The sequence below is a fragment of the Schistocerca gregaria genome, chromosome 4, assembly GCF_023897955.1.
Source record: "Schistocerca gregaria isolate iqSchGreg1 chromosome 4, iqSchGreg1.2, whole genome shotgun sequence".
In the NCBI taxonomy this organism is placed as follows: Eukaryota; Metazoa; Arthropoda; class Insecta; order Orthoptera; family Acrididae; genus Schistocerca; species Schistocerca gregaria.
The window spans coordinates 726,525,513-726,551,282 of record NC_064923.1 but is presented as its reverse complement, the minus strand read 5'-3'; positions in this window follow the sequence as shown (position 1 = coordinate 726,551,282).

Below are 25,770 nucleotides of genomic sequence, written 5' to 3'. Positions count from 1 at the left end.
CCGGTGTGGCCGAGCGGTTCTAGGCTCTTCAGTCTGGAAAAGCGCGACCGCCCTCAGGTTGGTTGGGTTTAAGTAGTTCTAAGTTGTAGGGGACTGATGAAATCAGATGTTAAGTCCCAAAGTGCTCAGAGCCATTTGAACCTTTTTTTCCATCCCTGTGGTATCGCGCGCCTCTTTCTTTTCGTTTTCTTAGTTAAGAAGGATGAGCATGACCTACAGAAAGGTTCGAAGATTATTCAACAAAATAAAGAAGTTAACTTGGAGGTGCCTGTCCTCCTATACACTGAAAGTAATCACCGTGCCCTGCTGACATTATAAGTTATACATATTTTCTATTCTGAACACGATAAGAACTGCTTTAAAGCTGTTTCTCTGGATCTCAGTGCCTGATTATAGACGGCATAGTTTTCGGTTTCCAAGCGGAATGGCATATCCACGTCTGCACATAATACCAGCAATTGACGGAAGTACATTGTGGGCTGTAATTATCGTATGGCAAAGATACTTGGCAGGTACGCTAATTTATTGATGCTGAACCGATGCGACTGGAAAAAAAAGTTCGTATCAGTTCCAGTGTAATCTGAACAACGTATTCCTGTATACTGGCCTTCAGATCAGTCAGACACGGAATGTGTCCCTGGTAAATGCGTTTTTTGTATAGATCCCTAGAGCCAAAAGTCACATGGATTGAAATCAGGTTATAATGCAGGCCTGGCAACCGAAAAACCTCTGGAGACAATACTTTCGTGGAGTATTTTAATGAGCGAGTGAGATGAAGTTTTTCCTCATCTTGCAAGTAAACAATGGTTCCCGCACAGTTGCGCTCTACAAAAACAGGAATCATATGCTGTGGAACGAGGTCTCGATAACGTGGAGACATCACGCTACACCTGACAAGCGCTCTGGGTGGTATTCTGTTCAAGAATAACAAAGCGAGGATGAAAGTGCTTGTGAATCCACACCATACAGCCACATACACAGAGTGAAATGGCTCTCTGTGCACAACACGTGATTGGACAGTTCCCAAGTTCGGTAGATCTGGGTATACAATGCACACTATAGTGTAAAATATACCTTATCACTCCACAGAATATTGCCCGGCCTAGTGTCATCAACTTCGAACCGTTACAGAAACCGAAGACCAAAATTCAGAACGTTGCCGCGAATCACTGACCTTTAACATAAACAAATGTAATGTATTGCGAATACATAGAAAGAAGGATCCTTTATTGTATGATTATATGAAAGCGGAACAAACTGGTAGCAGTTACTTCTGCAAAATATCTGGGAGTGTGCGTCCGGAACGATTTGAAGTGGAATGAGCATATAAAATTAATTGTTGGTAAGGCGGGTGCTAGGTGGAAATTCATTGGGAGAGTCCTTAGAAAATGTAGTCCATCAACAAAGGAGGTGGCTTACAAAACACTCGTTCGACCTACACTTGAGTATTGCTCATCAGTATGGGATCCGTACAACGTTGGATTGACAGAGGAAATAGAGAAGATCCAAAGAAGAGCGGCGCGTTTAGTCACAGGGTTATTTGGAAACCGTGATAGCGTTACGGAGATGTTTACAAATTCAAGTGGCAGACTCTGCAAGAGAGGTGCTCTCAATCGCGGTGTAGCTTGCTCTCCATGTTTCGAGAGGGTTCGTTTCTGCATGAGGTATCGAATATATTGCTTCCCCCTACTTACACCTCCAGTGGAGATCACGAATGTAAAATTAGAGAGATTCGAGCGCGCACGGAGGCTTTCAGACAGTCGTTCTTCCCGCGTACTATACGCGTGTGGAACAGGAAAGGGAGGGAATGACAGTGGCATGTAAAGTGCCCTCTGCCACACACAGTTGGGTGGCTTGCGGAGTATAAATGTAGATGTAGATCACGATTTTTAAGTCGCTGCACCGTCTGGATCTTGTATGGGTACCATTGCTAAGAAACCACGTAACTTCTACATCTACATCTACATCTACATGCATACTCCGCAAGCCACCTGACGGTGTGTGGCGGAGGGTACCTGAGTACCTCTATCGGTTCTCCCTTCTATTCCAGTCTCGTATTGTACGTTGAAAGAAGGATTGTCGGTATGCTTCTGTGTGGGCTCTAATCTCTCTGATTTTATCCTCATGGTCTCTTCGCGAGATATACGTAGGAGGGAGCAATATACTGCTTGACTCCTCGGTGAAGGTATGTTCTCGAAACTTTAACAAAAGCCCGTACCGAGCTACTGAGCGTCTCTCCTGCAGAGTCTTCCACTGGAGTTTATCTATCATCTCCGTAACGCTTTCGCGATTACTAAATGATCCTGTAACGAAGCGCGCTGCTCTCCGTTGGATCTTCTCTATCTCTTCTATCAACCCTACCTGGTGCGGATCCCACACTGCTGAGCAGTATTCAAGCATTGGGCGAACAAGCGTACTGTAACCTACTTCCTTTGTTGTCGGATTGCATTTCCTTAGGATTCTTCCAATGAATCTCAGTCTGGCATCTGCTTTACCGACGATCAACTTTATATGATCATTCCATTTTAAATCACTCCGAATGCGTACTCCCGGATAATTTATGGAATTAACTGTAACTTTCCGTGCTGCTGACCATGGGATGGACGATTCTCGTGATACTTCACTAGCTGTAGCACTACCCGGGGCATGTGCTACATGCTCACTTACAGCAACAGCAACCTCATCAATAACTTTCTCCGGGATAGGCTACCTTTACCTTCCAAGTGCCAAACCAAGCTCACCCGTGTTTTCGAATATCGTTATTATCTTTTTTCAACCATTTAATGACATCTAGCCTGCACTCAGACCTTTCAGTCGGCGATTTTCTCTCATCACATGAAACGGTTTCATTAACAGCGCACGATCCCTCTTTTCCTTAGCCATCCTGTACACTCACATTATGACTGGTTAAATGACAACATGGATGTCATACTGTCGTACAATCAGTGTTCAGCGTGAGATTCCCACCTGGTCACCACAAATTGAACTTATTTTTTTCAGCGCAAATCATTCCGCAATAGCTCCGTCCGAACGAGCACTTGAAGGCCCAACGGTACCGACCGGCTGCCGTGTCATCCTCAACCCACAGGCGTATATGTGGAGGAGCATGTGCTCAGTAGACCGCTCTCCCGGCCGTATGTCGGTTTAGGAGACCAAAACTGCTACTTCTCAGTCACGTAGCTCCTCAGTTTGCCTCATAAGGGCTGATTGCACCCCGCTTGCCAGCAGCGCTCGGCATACCGGCTAGTCACCCATCCAAGTGCTAGTCCAGCCCGACAACGCTTAACTTCGATGAGCTGGTGATTCCGCATTAACCCTTCAGGATTTGTACCAAGTTTCGCTGCCATACGATAATTAAAGCTACGTGAGTAGCTGGGAGTCAATTACAACCTCCCTGTATTTCAAGCAGTGATGTAGTCGTCTTTGCCAAACTGTGCATGTGATGGTCTCATAGGCATTTCCCATGCCTCTACTATAACAAGTCTGATTATGTTCAGTATTTTTACAACTATCAGTATTTTGCTTCTCTGAAAAATTGTATTTATTTTTATAGTTACCCTTTTCTAAGACATCTGGAAAACTTTCTGTTTCAAGTTGTACGTCTTGTGTCGCAGTTTGCTGGGTGATGTTACTTATTAATAAGAATGGATAATAAACTGTATCAGCTAAAGCAGATACCCAGTGTTTGGTTTTCTTTACTTTTACCGCTCCGTAGTATTTTGCAGTGACCTACGGTAGACGCGTTAATGATCGTTCAAACCAATAGAGTGTACTGCCAGAAAAAACTGCCACTTTTTTGCGTAGAACGCTATGGATGGAGGGGTCATTTGGCAAAACTGTTTTCCACTGAAAGGAGGCGAACTGCGATGAAAAAGTGGCACCTACAAGTTTTTTATGTAATCCATAACATATTAAATATAACTATTAGTAATTATGTGTAAATACACAGTCCTTGATTTCTCATAGTTAATTAGCTGAAATACTCGTGATTATTGGTGCCCGCAAAGCGAGCCGTTTACTCGCAGCGCTGTTTCGAAACCCAAGTTGGAGCTTCCTCTCCTACTTCCCAGGTTCACCACTAGATGGCAACCCCTACGGGGAGCTCCATTGCGCAGGCAGTACGCTGCTGACCTCTGCGGATATATGCAGGTATTAGAGCGACTTCGTACTGGATGCACGACCGCGAAAGACAAATCACTAGTTTCCGTGTACTTGTCGCATATAGTACGATATTTATAGTAGCATCAATAGTGACATAACAAAATCACATTAATATTCTGTTTCTCCTCTTTCTTCCAGCAACTTTAGTGTTATGTGCTTTTATACCGGAAACGCAGGAGGCTCAATTATGGACTGCAGTTTATGGAGTGAAAAGTTGGCTTATGGGAAGAAACATTTGCATTGTCGGTTCGACTGAGATAAGAAAACACAGATTCAAATTGCAGAATGGATTTCTAATGCATGCAGCACATAAAATTAGGAACACGACCTCTCGCATCAACGATCTGTTTTTGTAGTATAGTAATTTGTGAAGAACAACAATATTTATCTTCAAATAATACGCCATTATTCATTAAGAGGTCGAAATATTTACAGTAGTCAGTATATAGACCGGAGGTTACCAAACTTTTCCTCCGACAGAACACAAAGCATTTTGGTGGATTGATGGAACATCTTCTTTATTTTGAAGGTCAATAAAATTTTTAAATAATAAGAAAAACTTTGTTTATTCGGTGACTACTTCAGTTTTAAATCGTAGCCAATAACACATAAATGATTAAATTTTTTTAAAAAGATTAATGTCGTAGAAATGTCGAAAAAAACCGTTTTATTAGTAGTTTCCGTGGAGCACTTATTCACTTCCCGTGGCATACCGGTGCTGCGCAGAACACAGTTTGGCAAATCCTGCTACAGAGCATTGTGTTTAAAAAACGACAACGTGTAATTATGGTGGTTTTTTTCCCAACACTTAGTTTCTGTCAACTGGTCATCTTCAAATCACTGAGTGACACCAATTTATAAATCATACTACTGGTTGCTTTTAGGAGAACAATACCCTCATGTCAATTATACTCGTATCTACATTTTCCATATGCATAATAAGACAGGAATCTTCGACACGTGGCATCTCAAGTAATAACTTTCTTCGAATTCATGTCATACTGCTTATTTAATTTCTGCTGTGCATGCACTGACACGTTTTATAGTGAGCTATGACTTGAGAATGGCACAACAGCCGACATACCAAATGCGTAAAAATTCTGTTAGTAATGGCCCAGGTGGATAAAGTTATTATTTCTAAAATAGTGCAGGACTGTGGACGCAAGTAAACAAAAAATGAGCTTCGTAGTTCCACCGACCGAAATAAATTGTCTAGACATAAATGTCAGTTACAACAGCTTTCTTTGGTGCCACGCTGCCGTTATTCGTAACAGTGCCGAAACTTCTGTCTTCTGTCTCTGCTTGTCGGTGGTGCAATAAACCTTACTTATACTTCCTGCCTTTTATCTTCTCTAACGACTCCCACAGTTCCTGTTCGACATTCATTGTTTGAACACGTGCATTGTCCTGCACTAATAGAAATTACCGTGACATCATTTTTTACCTGTAACATCGAACAACTCGGTGTCGTTTTCGTAGAGTCGTCGCGATAAACAATTCAACATGAAGTTAGTCCAGGCTATTCCTCATCAGGGCAGCCACTGTTCCTCTGTTTATGATTATTATCTAGATTTTTAAATGGTGTGTGCATACGTCACAATTCCATTATAATTATCCGGCCTGTTATGCCGTGGTCGATTGATGAATTTTGTCTCAATTCCCAACGTCCCGTAATTGCAAACTTCTTTATGGAGAAATTCGAAGAACAGGCCTTAGGTACTGCCAGGGAACCACAATATTCGTTTCGAGGAGACGCAAGTACTAGCGGCCACAAGCGGAACTACGAAAGGCTCTACAGGGAGGCAATCGAAATCGCTAAACACCCAAATAATTTCAACCGAAAGGAGGAGGGCGTGAAATTAAACGGTATATGGATGCCGGTGTTACAGAAGATGTGTACCACCCGTCCACTACTGGGTGATGGCAATGGCGATCGACGGCGACGGACAGCGGCCAATTGCACTGACGTTTTCAAAACACGTGACGTCACACAGCGGCGCGGGAGCGCGCGGACACGGAATTTAGCGGCAGTCAGTAGCGAGCCAGGGTGTGTGTTGGACCTTCTATCGACCTACGGACCCCCTTGAAGATGTCTCCCGCAGTCGGAGACGAAACGTTGGGAATTGAGACAAAATTCATCAACCGACCACGGCATAACAGCCCGGATAATTATAATGGACGTGATATTTCCGGCCGTGAAAGTCTACATTTTAGTATACGTCACAATTGCACAGAATGTTGTTTAATTCTGTACCTGATGTGGCTGTGTAAGTTGGATATTCTAACAGGTGAAGATTAAAATTAATTTATGTTTTCTAAGATAATGAGCCTTATGCTTAGAAGCATGACAAAGTTAACAGTGAACGGCAAATTTCTGGTAGGAGATTTGCCCGGGGGCAACAGAAGAAACGGCAGTGTTGCCACCTGCGAAAGAGTACCTATTACTTAACCCGTGCCAGCGCGGGATTAGCCGAGCGGTCTTGGGCGCTGCAGTCATGGACTGTGCCGCTGATCCCGGCGGAGGTTCGAGTCCTCCTTCGGGCATGGTTGTGTGGGTTTGTCCTTAGGATAATTTAGGTTAAGTAGTGTGTAAGCTTAGGGACTGATGACCTTAGCAGTTAAGTCCCATAAGATTTCACACACATTTGAACATAATCTGTACTGCACTCTTACCTTTCCTTCCCAGAAAATTCTGATGTTTTGAATATCTGAATCAATAACAATTTTTTTTATTCATGGATTCTCGATTTTCACTTAAAAATTCACTGTTCACGGGGATAGAGTTGTCCCAATGGCGGCGTTCTACTGAAAACTCGATCAGAAGATATTACTACAATATTTTTACTATTAAAATATCCTAGTCGACACGCGTATTTATCTTTAGTAGAACTGTAGCAGACCGAGTTGTTATGTCACTGCCATTCGACGGTAGGCCGTGTGACGCCGTTTCTTATACGTCGACATACGGTATATTGTTATTGTATGGATCGGTATTTTGAATAGCATCTTTAATGTATTTGCTTCCAAAAGTCATAGTTAAGACTGTGACCAGTACTGTAACAGAGCCGTTGTGATAAAAGTGTGCTATATTAGTAAAGTAATGTGCTTTGCTACGCACGTTTTACCCTCCTCTTCCTCTACGTGTGATAGTAGAGTCGTCGCAACGCTATAATTGATGTAATGGTTTTCAGTATCAAAATAGTCTCATAAGCCAGAACATTAAGACCTCCGAACTGCTATCTATATAAACGCGTCCAGGCGATAGCATCGTCATCTGGTGAGTAATGACTGCCAGTCAGACTAACAGACGGTGTATGTACTGCCAGAGAGCGTGCTGTCCATGTACAGAGTGGGGAAGACGAGCGATGTACCTGGTTTGACCCAGGGCAGATTCTGATGGGGCGAAGGCTCGGCAAGAGCATTTCGGAAACGCCACGATTTGTCCAGTGCTGGAGCAACGCTGTGGTGAGTGTCTTCAAGATGTGGAGAACCGATGTGAAACCATGACCAGACATCGATGGTTGGGAGGGGCATCCCTCAGTAGAACGGCTATGGCTGGGCAGGCTGAAAAAACAGGACTGGCGGCGAACTGTGGCGGAACTAACATCAGACTTTACTGCTGGGCAAAGTAGAAGTGTGTCTAAACACGCAGTGCAGGGAACATTCCTAAACACGGGACTCCGCTGCCGACGACCCATGCGTGTGCCGATGTTAACACCACGGCATCGGAAGGTATGACTGAACCGGGAACGTGAACATCGGCATTGGACGTTGGCGCAGTGGCAGAGCTTTGCATAGTCTAATCAATCCTGATACCTTCTCCGCCATGCAGATGGCAGATGAGTAGTTTTCCAGGGGAAGCTCCTTGACATCTGTACATCTGAATGGAGACAAGCTGAGGGTGACTCCGTTATACTCTGGGCAACATACACGTGGGCATCCAGTGGAGCTAGTGCAAGGCTCCATGGCGGCCAAGCTGTATCGTACGCTGGTTGCACACCCAGCGCTCCCCTTCGTGATGATCATGTTTCCCCACATTTTTCAACAAGGTAATGCGCCATGTCAAAAGGCCAAGTGTGTGATGAAGTGGTTCGAGGGCACAGTGGGGAGTTCCAATTGACTTGATTCAACCCCACCCACCTCCACCCCAATTCTCCAGATCTGAACCCGATGGAACACGTCTGGTATGTGATTGAATGTGGCGTCAGAGCTCATCAAGGCCCCCCCCCCCACTAGCCCCTCACGAGAATTTACGGGAATTAGGTGACTTGTGTGTGTGCAGACATAGTGCCGTCTCTCTCCAGCGACCTACCAAGACCTCACTGCTTTCACACCACGACACGTCGCCACTGTTGTCCGTGCCAAAGGTGAACGATCGGAAAGTGGTCATAATGTTCTGGATGATCAGTGTAAATCACTCAAAGTTCAATATGTCTGAGACATCTAGCATAAAACTGCTTCTGAACAATTTACTGAAGAATATGAGTTTTTTGTGTTAAACAAATTTTTAAGTACAATCTCAGACGGTATTTCTTTGGAGTTACCACCCCCCTCCTCTTCCCCCCGCCTAAAAGCATGTGCCAGTGAAGCACATCCCTTTCTCAGATTATTATTTGTAGTGGAATACCGAAGTCAGCACTCCAAATTGTGTTCGTAGTATTTTCTCCCAGTTGTTGTTGTAGTAGGACGAAATTGGAATGCAGTGTCATAATGTTGTGTACATAGTGCCGCGTAGTCAGCGCGTACAGAACTATCCCAATAGAGCGCCCCCCCCCCCCCCCCCGCCCCCAAAGCACAACAGCGCAGGCGCAGCGATCGTCCATCTCCGACCTACGAGATGAGATGGCGCTGCCTTAGAGACAGACCAAATTCTGCTTCCGCCGATCCGCGCATTAATATGTCGCGCAGCCAATGAGATGGCTGCTAACGTAGAACCTTTTCTCCTCGCAGATCACACTCGCGCAGTGAGACATGAAAACGCGAGGTATTATAACGAGTGTACAGACCTCCGATTAGTCAGTCTGCATTTGTCTGCACCAGTCTGTACCAGTCTACACTAGTCTGCACCAGTCTATAGTCAAGTTTCAGTCTGCGCCTAATAACATTATCATATTCCTGTACATAGCCATGAAGAGAAATGTATAGACACTTTGTCAAGTATCAGAGATATGTCAGAATAAGATTAACGTACCAAGACCAAAGGAACTTCAGATTGTCAATTGTAAATGGCTTCCAGAATAAAGTTACGTAATATCTATGATTTTTATTATTTTAATAAATATGTGCGAAAATTAATCAAGTTCTGTTTAAAGTTGGTCACCGTCAATCTGCTACTCTAAGGGTGCAAGTGGCATTTCTATCGTCTGACCTAACGGCAGAAGATAAACACGCTACGATAAGACCACGGGACATATTGCTGACACTCGCCTACTTCGTTAGAGCGACAAGTCAAATAATCTGATGGTGTGTCTACCGAAGGTCTTGCAGTACGCACACCACACATAATTACGACAAGAACTGACAAAGGCGTCCTGTTCTCAGTCTGTGTGCTTGCCGTGAAAAGGGAGATTTGAAACTGATCCGATCTTCATACTTATTTTGCATCAAAACTATGCATTTCCGGACGTGGGTCCCTCATCAAAACCTAATCTATCAAGTCCCCTCTGCAGCTCTTAGAAGCCTATAATAGGAATTAAGTAACACCTTGCTTATAGCAGCAGTGACGTAACTTGTATCGCAGTGGCACTCACCGCTGTAGACGTACTGCAGCTCCAGCCTGAGGTACTCGGTGAAGTCGCCGTCGTCCGGGTATTTGCCCAGGTCGTACACCCCGTAAGGCATGCCGCGCTCCTTGAGATACTCCACCTGCGTCTGCATGTACATCTTGCACGTGTCGTTCCCGGACACCTGCCTGTAGCCGTTCTTGTCGTACACCAGCATCACCTTCCTCCAGTTGTACCTGAAACAATGAGAGACTAGCACGTCACACATCGCTCATATGGACAACTCTGTGTTTATAATGTGAAGGGCGATTCCGTGGAAGAGCGCTGGAAAGGAACATGATATGAGAGAATGCTCTACTAAACTCCGGGCTGTTTCATGTGCGACGGAACAAAGGGCCACGTAGGGTGGCTCCTATCACGACAGGACGCTGTGACCATTTGCACGAACCCTGTAAGACGTGGTTTGTTGGTTAACACTGAGTACTTTGTGCCTCATTTAGTGGGCGACCGAGATTACGATTTCTTCCCTAAATTACTGTTCGATGCTTCGATTCAATGTCGAATACATTAAAGAACAATAAGTATTTCTTGTCATTTTAATTTAATTAACTGTGGGTTCTAGGTGAAACTTTGTAAATTTATTAAATAAGTCTAACATTCTATGTGGTATCTGTCTCCGTAGCACTTTCGCGCAACGACGCTCTGCGCGTGTTTTTTGGGGAATTGACTAGTTTGAACATGGAACCTGTTGCTGGTAAGGAGGCGCCAGACCACACATGACATGTAGAGTTCAAAAGAGTTCAGTGAGACTAGCGATGATATAATCAAATACTGAATGATTTCAGCGTCAGCTCCACTGCACTCCCTGTAAAAGAACCTCAATACTAACTAGGTTTAGTCGAAGGAGTTCAAGGCTTTCCTATTTTTAGTTAGCTGGTAAAATATGTCGAAAAAGCAGTTAAGTTTACCATTGAAAATTTTATTCTACTCACAAAACATTGTTTATAAATTGCACTATTCATAAAAGGAAATATTTTAATACAGGATGATAAAACCAACTGTGTTCAACAAAAATGTGAACGAATATTCCCTGATTGGGTTTCCAAGTTCTACAATGGATGACCTATGCCATACCACATCTATAATTTAGGTTTAAATTAAGTTTCAGAAAAGAGAAAAACTATCAAAATGGTCTACAATGACCATCAATTATCTTTAATTACTTATTAAACTTGTCTTAAATTACAGTGGCTGATGTGGCTTTTCAATAATTATATAACAGAAAAATCATCGCGTTTCAGACTTTTACTTCAAGTAGCAAATGTGAACACCATGAGATTTAATTGACGATCGACACTAGTATTACGTAAAAAGGGGATGTAACAGATGCGACTTCTGCAGTTCTGAGTGAAGCGTTATGCGCTGTTATGCGGCATCGCGTGTGTTCATTACCTTCACGGTGTTTAGGCGGCGGGTGGCACAGCTCCACATAGCTCGCCGTCTCGGAAGCAACTCTCCTCTAACTTCTCCTTACTACAATTTACCGAAGTACGTTTAAAAAAGCTATCTGACTGTGTTTTCAACTGACCAATCAGGGTCTCAATGTTAACCTTAAGCTCCGCCTACAAAAATTCTGTCTATCCAATGAGAAACGTTATACTTTTCGTGGTGGGGCAATGTTTTTAACGTTTGAAACGTAACAGAGACACGATAAAAGCTCACGCTAAAACTTACAGCTGGTGTGTTATCGTAAGATCTATACTGTTCTTCTGGAGAGCTCTATCTTTAACATGGGCTGGGGGGGGGGGGGGGGGGGGAGGGAATGATCCTGGCGGTCAGCTGGCACTGTGGGTGTCCGCCCCTTATTGTAGGACCTTGTAGCCTACACGATTCTGCTCTCGGCTTCTGTTCTAGTTTCTTCCCTCGGAACTGTGTCTATTTCATGGTGGGAAGGTATGACATGCATTTAGGCGTTCTTGTGTTAGTCTGTGGTATTCCATTTGCTCGCTTGTTGATCGTATTACTTTGGTTAATTTAATGTCAGGCTTTATCCGGAGCCATGTGACATACTGCCAGATTTGCGTATCATGTCAGTGTTTTCATGGTAGGTGTTGGATTTGGTTGACACCTTACACAAGCACTGTTTTTTGCCTTGTTTCACAAATTTTATTGTGGTTACTGCTCAACCTAGGTTTCGGCTTATAAGTTCAGTTTCAAGTGCGTTACTGATTCCATACATGATAAGACAAAGATAAACATCTCAACTTGTTAATGTATCGATCCTTGGCTACGTGTAAAATTATTTCAATGACCATTTTTTTGACAAATTACGTAGGGAATTACACATTTCAGCAATTGCGCTAACATGATTAAATGTACCTAGGAATAAAGTTGCACGCCACCCTAGAAATTTTTATCTATGGTACCACAACTCCAGGACAGAAGTAAAACTTTGAGCCTCAGTCCATCAGTAGATAAAAAGTTCTAGGCTGCTGCCTAACTTTATTCCTAGGCATGTATAGTCATAATAGCATAATTGCTTAATTGTGTAATTCCATACATAATCTGTCAATACTTGTTATCGAACGAATTTTACATTAGGCCAAGGATCGATACATTATGAAGTTGAATTGTCTATCTTTGCGTTATCATTGTATTTAGATAATCTTTCTGTTATCATCTTTGAAATCAGTAATATGCTTGAAAATGGACTTATAGCCCGAAACCTAACTTGTGCAGTAACCGTAATAAAACATGTGAATCAAGGCAAAAAACAGTTTTTGTTCAGTGTTCCTTGTGTTTAACTAGGATAGAATAGAGTCGTATGAGAGGTACCTGTTGTGACTGCAGTTGTAGGAGTTGAATACGAGATAGTCCTTCATACTACAGACGCAAAACCTTACAATTGTTTGCATGAAATTCAGTCCCTTTTATTTACAATATCTCCATGTAGCCAAGCTAGCCAGGGCATATTTCCTCTGTTGCATTTCAAATTGTTCGTCTGCCTGAACACTTTCCTTTTAGTCCAGTCAACAAAGGAAAATTAGGGGGAAAATAGTGCAGTCACAAATCTTTGTACAGTGCTAGTAGAAAGTGTCATGAATGACATACTAAAAATCTTCACCAATGGGGTGTGAGAGTAAGAGGAGGGGGGGGGGGGGGGGAAGGTTTTCAGTTCACTTTTGTGAATTTTTCCTGAACAACTGGAAAGTTGCAGATTCTAACGAAAATGTTTCGCATTAAATTTCCTATAAAAACGGCCCATTATGCTCTGTTGGCTTCTGTCTGGGGTTACCCGCCAGACGCTTGTTCAATGATTGTTTCTGACGTTTCGCCAACACGAGTGGCTGGCATTGTCTCTCCGCTGCTGTACTGGTGGTGAAGTTGAGTCGAAGTCGCGGCCGTAGATTATATGTACCTGTCGGAGGAACATCCAAGGGCTTTCCGTGGTCATTACCGCTGCTGTTCTCTCCTTTGTACGTGCGACAGTCGATCGCTGCAGGACGGGAATCCTTGAGGCTTTCCTCTTTCATTGTCATGTTTGCGTACTTCTACAGCCTCCGTAAACGAGTAGGTGTGATAGCTACCATCTACACTAAGAACTTCCCAGTCTGCGAAATTTTTCATGTGGTCCATCTCACACGCCGTTTGCTCCTCTACGGACGATTCCTGCACGTGCCCCGACCTGCAATAGCTTATATCCGATGATCCCCAGTGATTCCAGCATAGATCTTTGCATTTGTAAATAAGATGTATATTCCCGACATTGCAAGTGGTTCCCCGTGTGAGGGTACTGGTGTGTAGTATCTGTAAGTGGTTGTTCTTTGGAGGGCGACAATGCCCAGAGAGTCGCAAGCAGAGGCAGTTGTTGAGAGGCTGTGGAAGGTGTAGGCTGCGTGAGCCAAAGGTGGTTGCGTAGCGAAGGATTTATCTCTTTGTTTAATAGTAGTGGCAAACAGTTTCAATAATAGTGTGTTTATGTTTGTGCAGTGTGAGAAAGGGAATAAATTAAATCTTACCAGTTCTTAATGCATCTCGGTCAGTTAGTACCACACCATTGCATTTAATAATGAACGAAGTCTCGATATACACGGTCAACTACAACAAGAGGACTGCAACATAATAATCATTTATTAACCCATATACTCTCCAAAGACGAAGGGAGCTTACACCCGTTCTCCTTTGCCGATCTGAGACACTTCTTGATCTGCTTTGTCGCAAAAATAAAAATAGTCTTTACGCCGTCTTTGCACAATGTGCGGAGGACGCTGTCCGTCACTCTGGGAGTGCATGGTAGAAAGGCCGTAGTCGACGTTTCTTTTTCCGATGTGACACTTCACCGATTGGTTGATTCTGTGGCGTATGTTATGTAACCTGTGGAGTACCCACTGCTCCTTGTAACGCCTTCTAGGTGTTGTAATTCGCGCCTGAGATGCTGCGGCTCACCTATTCGTCTTCGTCGCGTTACGGGAGTATTAATCATTCCCCTTTCTCCGATCGGGTGGTGATTTTGACAGTTTTGCTGGCGAAACTCCAGAAAAATCATCAAACAAACGTCGGCCTAAGAACCCAAGACAGAAGCCAAAAGCCGGTTTGTCAACAAGTGGCCACGAAGGCTTAATAATTTTGTGCTATTAAATTTTGCTCTAGGACAAATATTTTCCCCGTTCTACGGCATGGAAGACTCATATATTACTAGACATAGTGTTCTGATGGTTCAAAATGAATGTTTATTGAGAAATGAAGAGGGTTAAGAAGAAATATCGAACGTGAATGCCACGTCTTAGTGGGGCCCCGGGTGGAGGGCAGAGGCATGAGAAAAGCCAGGTCATCGGATTGTGGTCACGCAATTCCCACCTTCACAGTTCTGCAAATTGGAGAACGATCAAAAGATTCCCCACTCTATCTACCCCTCTACGTCACAAGAGGCAACTAAAGGATGTTTTACAAAGTTAATACTAAGCTTCCCCGGCGCCCCTGTACATGCTTAGGTTTTTCTGGGCGGAAAAGGTGAAGAAAAGGAAATACTTCCTAAATAAGTATTATCTTCACTCAATAATCTTTCGTAGAAGCTAAAAATTAAAAAAGAAAATGGGACTGACTTAAGTATTTAGGATGTAGAGACATTCTGTTGTTGCGGTATGTTGCACTGCATACAAGGACAAACTATACTGCCATGAGATAATGGATACATGCTTATGACAGGCTTACAGTAACACTTTGGTACTTGCCAGCTGGCAGAAGCTGTGCTGATTTGAAACTTTCTGCTGCTACATCACCTTCCTCGTTCGGAAAACTTGTCATGACATACATGAAGTACCAAAGCACTTAATGTGTTCTGTACGTTCGGTCTGCGTCAATTCAAGTGCCGCCTGACTTCGCACTCGAACACAGACAATAAGAAAGGAAAAAAATCACATCGGCTATTCATTCACTCGCCACGATGTGTCTGTGCAAACGTTGTCTGTACAGACAAGTCAATGAAAAGGCTTAAACACCTGATCATGTAAAGCACCCTTAAGATAACAGGCGACAGAATGCACAGTAATGCCAAGGAGGCGTTTATTTTCTAGAAACTGCATTAACACTACATGAAATGCAGATATGAGTCACTAGGTATCTCAGAATAGGTGTTCGCAGTGATTTCATGGTATACGAGGGACAGTCAAATGTTAATGAGAAAGCCGAAAAACAACAGTTAAGTAAACTATTTATTATTTCAAAAGTAGTAGCTGTAATGTTAATATCTATGTATAAATGGCAGTCTCCCGACTAACTAACTCACACACTGACTCGTCATCGCCCTGCCCAAATCGCGAAGAACAATAACCTAAAATTTTGGAAACGGTGTTGACCTTATACTGCAGACGTCGTTTAAGAAGAGATTTTTTTGAAATTCCACTCACAAGTGGGTAAAACAGAGGATGAAAGGTTTATTGAAAATATGTAGCTATTAAGGAAATTTTGAAGCTAGGCGAACCACAAAAGTGGTTTGGTTTCTCGGTCAGAAATGAAGGAATACATGATTCAGCATTTTTGTAATTTTAGCCCCTAGGGAGTTGAATAGTGAGTGCAATTCTTTTGAAAATAAATCATTAATAAAGAATTACTAAAGTATTTCTAAAGCTACATCCATGAAAACTGGTGTTTTACTACTCGAATGTAAATAAAAAGTACGTGTTTCAGTGTTTTTGGAAATTCAACCCCTAAGACGGTGAAATGTTTTATGAAAGTATTTCATTATGAAAACATTTTTAAGGCTAAATCTACGAATATTTGAATTTGGCTTCTCAATTAGAAACAAAAACAAAGCGTTTTATGAAATCAAACCCAGAAGGGGTGGAAAAGGGGATGAAAGTTTTTAGGGAAATACTTCATTGTGCAATCATTTTTGAAGCTAAATCTGAATATTTGTATTCGACTCCCCCGTTAGAAATAAAAACTAGCGCATTTCACTGCTTTTGGAAATTGAACCACAAGAGGATAAACAGACGGTAAAAAGTATTACGAAAGTATTTCACTGTAAGAACATTTTTAAAGCTAAATCTTAGAAATCTTAGAAAATTAGTGTTTAGCTTCACGGTTCGAAATGTAAATATACATATTTCACTGGTTTTGACAAGCCAACCCCTAAGGGGATGAAATTGGTCAAATTTATTCACTGACATTGTCCAGGCCAAACTGCTAAGGACAGAAACTTAAAATTTGGAGAGGTTCTGGATCTTATGCTGGAGGCACCGTTTAGTAAGTGGTTGTTCGAAATTCCACTCGTAAGAAGGTGAAATAGCGGATGAAAGGCATTTTAAAAATATGTCGCTTTTAAGGCAAATTTGCAGCTAGCACTAAAAAAAACTGGTATTTGGTTTCTCAGTCAGAAATTTAAAAAAATTTTCATATTTCAGGAGTTTTGGGAATTTCATCAGTAAGGGGGTAAAATAATGGGCGAAAGTTTTTCGAAAATAAATCATTATTAAAGAAACTACTAGAGAATTTTAAAGCTACAGCCATAAAGATTGTCATTTGACATTTCGGTTTGGAATAAAAAATACGTGATTCAGTGTTCTTTGGAATTCAACCGCCTAAGAGTGTGAAATAGGTGATGACAATTTTTTTGAATTTTTTTTATTGTGAAGGCACTTTCAAAGAGAAATGTGAAAATTTGTATTTGGCTTCTCTGTTACAGATTAAAAAAATGAAATAGAGGATGAAATTTTAAAGAAAATACTTATTTATGTTTAAAAACTTTAAACTTAAACCTGTGAAAGCTGGTACTGTACTTATTGGTTAGATACAAAGAAATATATGTTAGAGCAAGAAAGGTTTGTGGAAATATCTCCACAAGAACGCAAAAGGCATGACGAACAAAACTTTCGACTGCAGCCACTAGAATCGCATTTTGGTCTCAAGTACATTCGCGAAAAGACCATGCTCCCATGATCGTAATAAGCTTGAAAAGTTAGGAGGTGTTGCAATATGTGAAAAACGTAAAAATAGAATCAGAGAGAAAAAAACAAATAGTGTAAGCCGTAAAGTCTACGCGAGCGAAACAGCGAGTGCTAACCTGGTACATTTACTGATTGAAGCGCGACAGAAACTGGTATAGGCATGCGTATTCAAATAGTAACCAAGCACAATGCAGCGCAGCGGTCGGCAACGCCTGTATAAGACAACAAGCGTCTGGCGCAGTTGTTAGATTACTTACTGCTGCTACAATGGCAGGTTATCAAGGTTTAAGTGAGTTTGAACGTGGTGTTGTAGTCGGCGCGCGAGCGATGGGACACAACATCTCTGAGGTAGTGGGGATTTTCCCGTAAGACCATTTCTCGAGTGCACTGTGAATCTCAGGAATTCGCTAAAACATCAAATCTCCGATATCGCTGAGGCCGGAAAAAGATCCTGGAAGAACGGGACCAACGACGACTACAGAGAATCGTTCAACGTGACAGAGATGCAACCCTTCAGCAAATTGCAGCAGATTTCAGTGCTGGGTCATCAAAAAGTGCCAGCTTGCGAACCATTCAACGAAACATAATCGATATGGACTTTCGGAGCCGAAGGCTTACTCGTGTAGCCTTGATGACTGCACGAGACGAAGCTTTACCGCTCGCCTTGGCCCGTTAGAACCAACAATGGACTGTTGACTGGAAACATGTTGCCTGGTCGAACGAGCCTCGTTTCAAATTGTATGAAGCAGATGGACGTGTACAGATCTGGAGACAACCCCATGAATCCATGGACGCTGCATGCCAGCAAGGGACTGTTCAAGTTGATGGAGGCTCTGTAATGGTGTGCGGCGTGTGTAGTGGAAATGATGTGGGACCTCTGACACGTCTAGTTAGACTCTGACAGGTGAGACATACTTAAGCATGCTGTCTGATCACCTTGCATCCATCCATGTCCATTGTGCATTCCCACGGACTTGAGCAATTGCAGTAGCAGAATGCGATACCCCACACGTCCAGAATTGCTATAGAGTGGCTCCAGGAACACTCTTCTGAGGTTAAACACTTCCTCTGGCCACCAAACAACCTAGGCATGAACATTGTTGAGCATATCTGGGATATCTTTCAACGTGCTGTTCAGAAGAGATCTCCAACCCTTCTTACTCTTACCGTTTTCTGGACAACCGTCCAGGCTTCATGGTGTCAGTTCCCTCCAGCACTCGTTCAGACATTAGTCGAGTCCATGCCACGTCATGTTGCGGCACTTCTGCGTACTCGCGGGAACTCTACACGATGTTAGGCAGTTGTATCAGTTTCTTAGGCTTTTCAGTGTACATAAACACAAAAAAGAGAGTACCTTAATCGAAAAATGTTTGCGGCTGCCTACGATAACATGATTGTACCGAAGCGTGCACCTCTTCGTCCGAAGAATTCAACGACCACGAATGTCTTTAACGTGGAAGACTGTTTGCGACAATATTAGCTTACCAGTTCTTTCATGGGAAGTGTGTTGAACATGAACAAGACAGTTGCAAGTAATTAAAAACTCTATCATAATGGACTAAGCGACACCAAAAAATGCACCAGATGTAGTGTAGTGGATACGCTACGACGTGGATTCGCTTGCTGCTGACTTTTAATGAAGCAACAGAAAGGCTTTCTTCGGTTGAGACTCTGAAACCCAATACGGCACCGACATACTTCCCTGGTCTGAATCAGAGTTCTGTTCACTGCGATACTGATATGCAGGGGATCTATGTAAACTATATCACAAACAGTATGCGTGAAGACAACATCATCAAATTTCAAGCATGTATGGAAGAAGCATGATGCCGAATGAAACGGTTTCCGAGTCTCGAACACGCTGACGATTATATGTGAAACTTGTAGAATGGTACGAAATCACTTTTTCCCCAAATGGTTTTTGGACATTCATTAAAAGTTAACTGATATGACAAGATCAGTACGTTAAGCACACCTGAAGCCCCAAGACTTACGTTATGGAATTTGAATGAGCGGAGAGATGTCTATTCTGCAGTTTGCATGCAGTACCGGAATAAAAATTACTGGAAAGGAACCTAGAATTTGTATTACGATGTTTGTAATGAGATTAATTCTTTCCTCCACTGTGGTGTGACGCTGAAACGTTAACCAATGTACATCGACATACACGCTTCACACGCTGCCGTATGGTGCTTGGCGGAGGGTACCCCGTACCGCTACTAGTTACTTTCTTTCTTGTTCCACTGGCAAATAGAGTTAGGGAAATCTATTGCCTTTAAGCCTCCGTATGAGCTGTACATTCTCGTTCCCAAAGCATCTCCATAACATTTGCATGTTGTTCGAACTTACCGGCAACAAATCTAGTAACTGGCGTCCGAAATGATTCGATATCTCCCTTAAATCCTATCTGGTCGGGATTCCAAACCCTTCAGAACTACTCAAGAGCAGATCGTACCAACATTCTACACTCCTGGAAATTGAAATAAGAACACCGTGAATTCATTGTCCCAGGAAGGGAAAACTTTATTGACACATTCCTGGGGTCAGATACATCACATGATCACACTGACAGAACCACAGGCCCATAGACACAGGCAATAGAGCATGCACAATGTCGGCACTAGTACAGTGTATATCCACCTTTCGCAGCAATGCAGACTGCTATTCTCCCACTGAGACGATCGTAGAGATGCTGGATGTAGTCCTGTGGAACGGCTTGCCATGCCATTTCCACCTGGCGCCTCAGTTGGACCAGCATTCGTGCTGGACGTGCATACCGCGTGAGACGACGCTTCATCCAGTCCCAAACATGCTCAATGGGGGACAGATCCGGAGATCTTGCTGGCCAGGGTAGTTGACTTACACCTTCTAGAGCACGTTGGGCGGCATGGGATACATGCGGACTTGCATTGTCCTGTTGGAACAGCAAGTTCACTTGCCGGTCTAGGAATGGTAGAACGATAGGTTCGATGACGGTTTGGATGTACCGTGCACTATTCAGTGTCCCCTCGACGATCACCAGAGATGTACGGCCAGTGTAGGAGATCGCTCCCCACACCATGATGCCGGGTGTTGGCCCTGTGTGCCTCGGTCGTATGCAGTCCTGATTGTGGCGCTCACCTGCACGGCGCCAAACACGCATACGACCATCATTGGCACCAAGGCAGAAGCGACTCTCATCGCTGAAGACGACACGTCTCCATTCGTCCCTCCATTCACACTTGTCGCGACACCACTGGAGGCGGGCTGCACGATGTTGGGGCGTGAGCGGAAGACGGCCTAACGGTGTGCGGGACCGTAGCCCAGCTTCATGGAGACGGTTGCGAATGGTCCTCGACAATTCTCCAGGAGCAACAGTGTCCCTAATTTGCTGGGAAGTGGCGGTGCGGTCCCCTACGGCACTGCGTAGGATCCTATGGTCTTGGCGTGCATCCGTGCGTCACTGCGGTCCGGTCCCAGGTCGACGGGCACGTGCACCTTCCGCCGACCACTGGCGACAACATCGATGTACTGTGGAGACCTCACGCCCCACGTGTTGAGCAATTCGGCGGTACGTCCAGCCGGCCTCCCGCATGCCCACTATACGCCCTCGCTCAAAGTCCGTCAACCGCACATACGGTTCACGCCCACGCTGTCGCGGCATGCTACCAGTGTTAAAGACTGCGATGGAGCTCCGTATGCCACGGCAAACTGGCTGACACTGACGGCGGCGGTGCACAAATGCTGCGCAGCTAGCGCCATTCGACGGCCAACACCGCGGTTCCTGGTGTGTCCGCTATGCCGTGCGTGTGATCATTGCTTGTACAGCCCTCTCGCAGTGTCCGGAGCAAGTATGGTGGGTCTTACACACCGGTGTCAATGTGTTCTTTTTTCCATTTCCAGGAGTGTATATGCAGTGTGCTATACAGGAAAACCACACTTTCCCAAAATTCTCACAATAAACCGAAGTCGACTATTCGTCTTCCCTACTACGATCTTCAGATGCTAGTTGAAATTCAAATCCCTTTGCACCGTCACATCCAGTTAAGCAGGACACCGTTATTGCTGTATCAGGACATTAAAGGCCTTTTTTTTCCTACTCATACATATTAGCTTACATTTTTCTACATTTAGAGCTAGCAGCCATCCATCACATCAACTAGAAACTTGTCTAAGTCACCTTGTATCCCCCTTCAATCACTTAATTCGGCAGTAATCCGTACACCACAGCATAATGAGCAAAAACACTGCCGATTGCTCCGCACCCTGTCTGCCAAATAATTTTTGTATAGAAAGAGTAAAAGCGGTTCTGTCACACTGCCACGGGTCACCCCTGACGATACCTCGTCTCTGGCTCGCAGCTCGTGGTCGTGTGGTAGCGTTCTCGCTTTTCGCGCCCAGGTTCCCGGGTTCGATACCCGGCGGGGTTAGGGATTTTCTCTGCCTCATGATGGCTGGGTGTTGTGTGATGTTCTTAGGTTATTTAGGTTTAAGTAGTTCTAAGTTCTACGGGACGGGTAACCATAGATGTGAAGTCCTATTGTGCTCAGAGCCATTTGAACCATACCTGAGGAACTTTGAGGAACAACCGCCGTCGAGGACAACATACTGGGTTCTATTACTTAAGAAGTGTTCGAGCCACTCACGTCTGTGTGAACCTACTCCCCATGCTCGTACCTCCTTGTAACAGTCTGCAGTGGGACACCGCGTCAAATGCTTTCCGGAAATCTAGGAACATGGAACCCACCCGTTATCGATCATCCATAAAATCCACCGTAGTTCACAGTACATCGTTTGAGAAAAGGCTAACCTGAGTATTGGGCAAGTGGTGCTTTTTAAAACCGTGGTGATTCGTGGACCTTAGCTTCTCGCTCTCAAGGACAATTATTCTACTCGAACTGAGAATGTGTTCAACCGGTATTAGGGATATTGGTCCGAGTTCTACGGATCGGTTCTTCTACCCTTTTTATAGACGGGAGTCACCTACGCTTTATTCCACTCGGTTGGGACTAGGCGCTGGGCGAGATATGCCCGATAAATGCAAGCTAAGTAAGGGGCTAATGCCGTTAAGCACTTTTTGCATAACCGAACTGGGATTCCATATGTACCTGGTAACTTATTTGTTGTTTCTATTCTTTCAGTTGTTTCTCTGCACCACGGGTGTGTATTACCATGTCGTTCGTACGAGAGAGTGTTCGATGGTCAAACAAGGATATGTTTATACAATTCTCCTGCGGAAATGATTTGTTACAGGTGAAATTTGAAACTCTGATTTTCGGTTTGCTCTCTTCAACTGGCAAACTAGACTGGTCAACGAATGACGGGATGGGAACTTTAAACCCATTAGCTGTTTTACACAGAATCAGAATTTTCTCGTGTTGTAGAAGATATCTTTTGCTAAGGTATGGCGATAGTAGTTGTACGTTTAATGCATATATCTTATCACAGACGCAAGAACCTCTGCTAACCTTTGCCTGTTGTCATTTGCATGCTCTCTCTTGGACCGAGAGTGCAACAGCCTTTGCTTCCCAAGGATCTTCCGAATATCATTTTTAAGTCATGATGGGTCTTTTTCGTCCTTTATCCATTTACTAGGCACATACTTGGCCAGACTACGATTTATGGTCTTTTCAAACTTTCCCCATAATCCCTCTACGTCCATCTTATTGTAACTTACTAGTGCTCTACAGCGTGAAAGTGTAAGTAGGCTGTTTAGGTTTTTTTATTGGTAACGCCGCCGCCACGTAGCGCTCTGTATAAAAATCACTGGCTGTGCTGTGTGCAGTCTGTGGCTGGTTTGCATTGTTGTCTGCCATTGTAGTGTTGGGCAGCGGCAGCTGGATGCTAACAGCGCGTAGCGTTGCGCAGATGGAGATGAGCCACCAGCAGTGGTGGACGTGGGGAGAGAGATGGCGGAGTTTTGAAATTTGTAAGACTTGGTGTCATGAACTGATATATATATTATGACTATAAAGGTAAATACATTGTTTCGTTTATTACGAGGTAAGTACATTGACTTCAGCAGAACTTTGCTCACAGAGGACGATAACTACGACACTTCCACATAATTATCTTACAAAAAGACGCACAGTTTATCGCTACAGTACGCGTATTTGAGTGACTAATTTTGTACTTAAAACATTTATTTTTAAAGATATTTGAAATACAATGATAAAAAGGTTTTCCGTGATACATTTCATTCCATTGCTGTAATCTGTAACATCTGAGGATATAATTACATTAATCCTCAGGGGGGTACACGGCTACTTTGTGTACCATGTGTTTGGCAAGCACAAGGAGCCCTAGCTAATATGGTATTTGCTTATACAACTTTACACATCGGTACCATACTTCTATAACACATAAACTACACAGCTATCTCGTTATTTAACTGAGAGAGACAAACATTTATTTTACTACATCAGTGACAGATGTTTACGTAATTGCACCGTTGGATAACTTCACACTTATGAAATTGTATTTTGTCTGTACTTTGTGTACTGCTCATATTTTTTCACAACCATTGTGATACTATGAGAGCTTTGAATGACATATTTGGTATGAGATCATGATTTTTAAAGTACGTTTGAGGCAGATGACACTTGACATGAGGAGAGAATTTTTTTTAGGTTTTGAAATTATTGGAGGAAGCTACGACGATTTTGAGATTTGACTGAGGTGTTATGATGTTATTATGACGATGACTATGTGTATTATGCAGTTGTGGTATGTTTATGGTTAATAAGCTGATGCTATATGAGTTATTTGATTATGCTATGTATCTGTTATGATGAAATATTGAAGAAGTGTCGACGAATAAGGTAAGGAATAATGAGTAGTGGTTAGGGACTCTGGTTTGTGAAAAAGGATGTTGGAAACCAAGAATGGTACTTTAAGAGTTATGAAATGTATGTAAATGCGTGAATGTATTACAATGCCGACGAAAATTTTTGGACACTGTTATATCAATAGGATTTTATTTCTACTGATGTGTAACGCAAATTCTTGAACTGTGAATTTTTTTTATATGAGACTGCCACTGTAGCGGAAACTGGTGTCGTAAACATTTCGATAAGACAGTTAAGTGACCACCTGCACGTAATGCGTCGTGGGCACCCAGCTGCGCGACAAGCACCTGACAAAAAGAAAGCCATTAGTGTGTGCCTTTCAGAGACACAGGTAAAAAAAAGAGGCCATTATCCTCGCGTTGCGCAGTTGGAGGTGAGCCGCCAGCAGTGGTGGACGTGGGGAGAGAGATGGCGGAGTTTTGCAATTTGTAAGACTTGGTGTCATGAACTGATATATATATATTATGACTATAAAGGTAAATACATTGTTTGTTCTCTATTAAAATCTTTCATTTGCTAACTGTGCCTATCAGTAGTTAGTGACTTCCGTAGTTTGAATCTTTTAGTTAGCTGGCAGTAGTGGCGCTCGCTGTATTGCAGTAGTTCGAGTAACGAAGATTTTTGTGAGGTAAGTGATTTGTGAAACATATAGGTTAATGTTAGTCAGGGCCATTCTCTTGTAGGGATTATTGAAAGTCAGATTGCGTTGTGCTAAAAACTATTGTGTGTCAGTTTAAGCACAGTCGTGTATAATTGTTCTAAGGGGACGTTTCATAAAAGGTACTGAAAAACTTACACAGTAGCCTGTCTGCAATTCTGGGACTCGAAGGACGTGAAAGGCTAGCAGTAACCGAGAGAAGATTGAGATCAACCTGTAACATTTGCCCTCCAAGCTATTCATTCTGCGCGTTGCACAAGCCGTGAAGGACATTAAAGACAAATTTCATCATGTAATTAAAGGTCGGAGGGAAAAATGAAAAGAACTTTCAGGTTTGCCGAAGACACTGCAACTCTGCGAGAGACGGCGAGGAACTTGGGAGATGAGAAGTACAGAACAGATAGTCGTGCAAATAATTAAAAAGTTAATATACATAACTGTACAGGTACACAACGGTAATGGAATGAAGTTGAATTAAATGATGCTGAGGAAATGAGACGCTAAAAATATGTAGTGGATCCTGAAAACTTATTTTCTTTCTCTCTGTTTTTGTCAAATCTGTATCATCATATAGACAAATATTTTGGGTTCTTTTTTAGTCCCAAGGCATGAGAGACATGTATCGTCCACTGCACTGAACACGTTCTGTGCATCCCTACTAAATTACAGGACATGAATGTACTAGGGACCGTATGAAAGGAAACAGCCAGAGCTCTAGAACAACCATTCAGTGTCTCGCTAGAGGCAGCTTTCACTAGGACATGGAAATTACTTCATTAAAAATTTTCATACTTGTAACATAGGGTGTCTTCAGTGGCAATGCAAAGAGATATGGGTTTAAAAATGTTTGTTCCATAATACTAGATTCGTCTGTTAGCTACAACGAGCTCATTAGTTAGGCGCTGTACACGCACAATGTGTTGTGATAATTTCTGGATGATGTGAGTGAGTGAGAG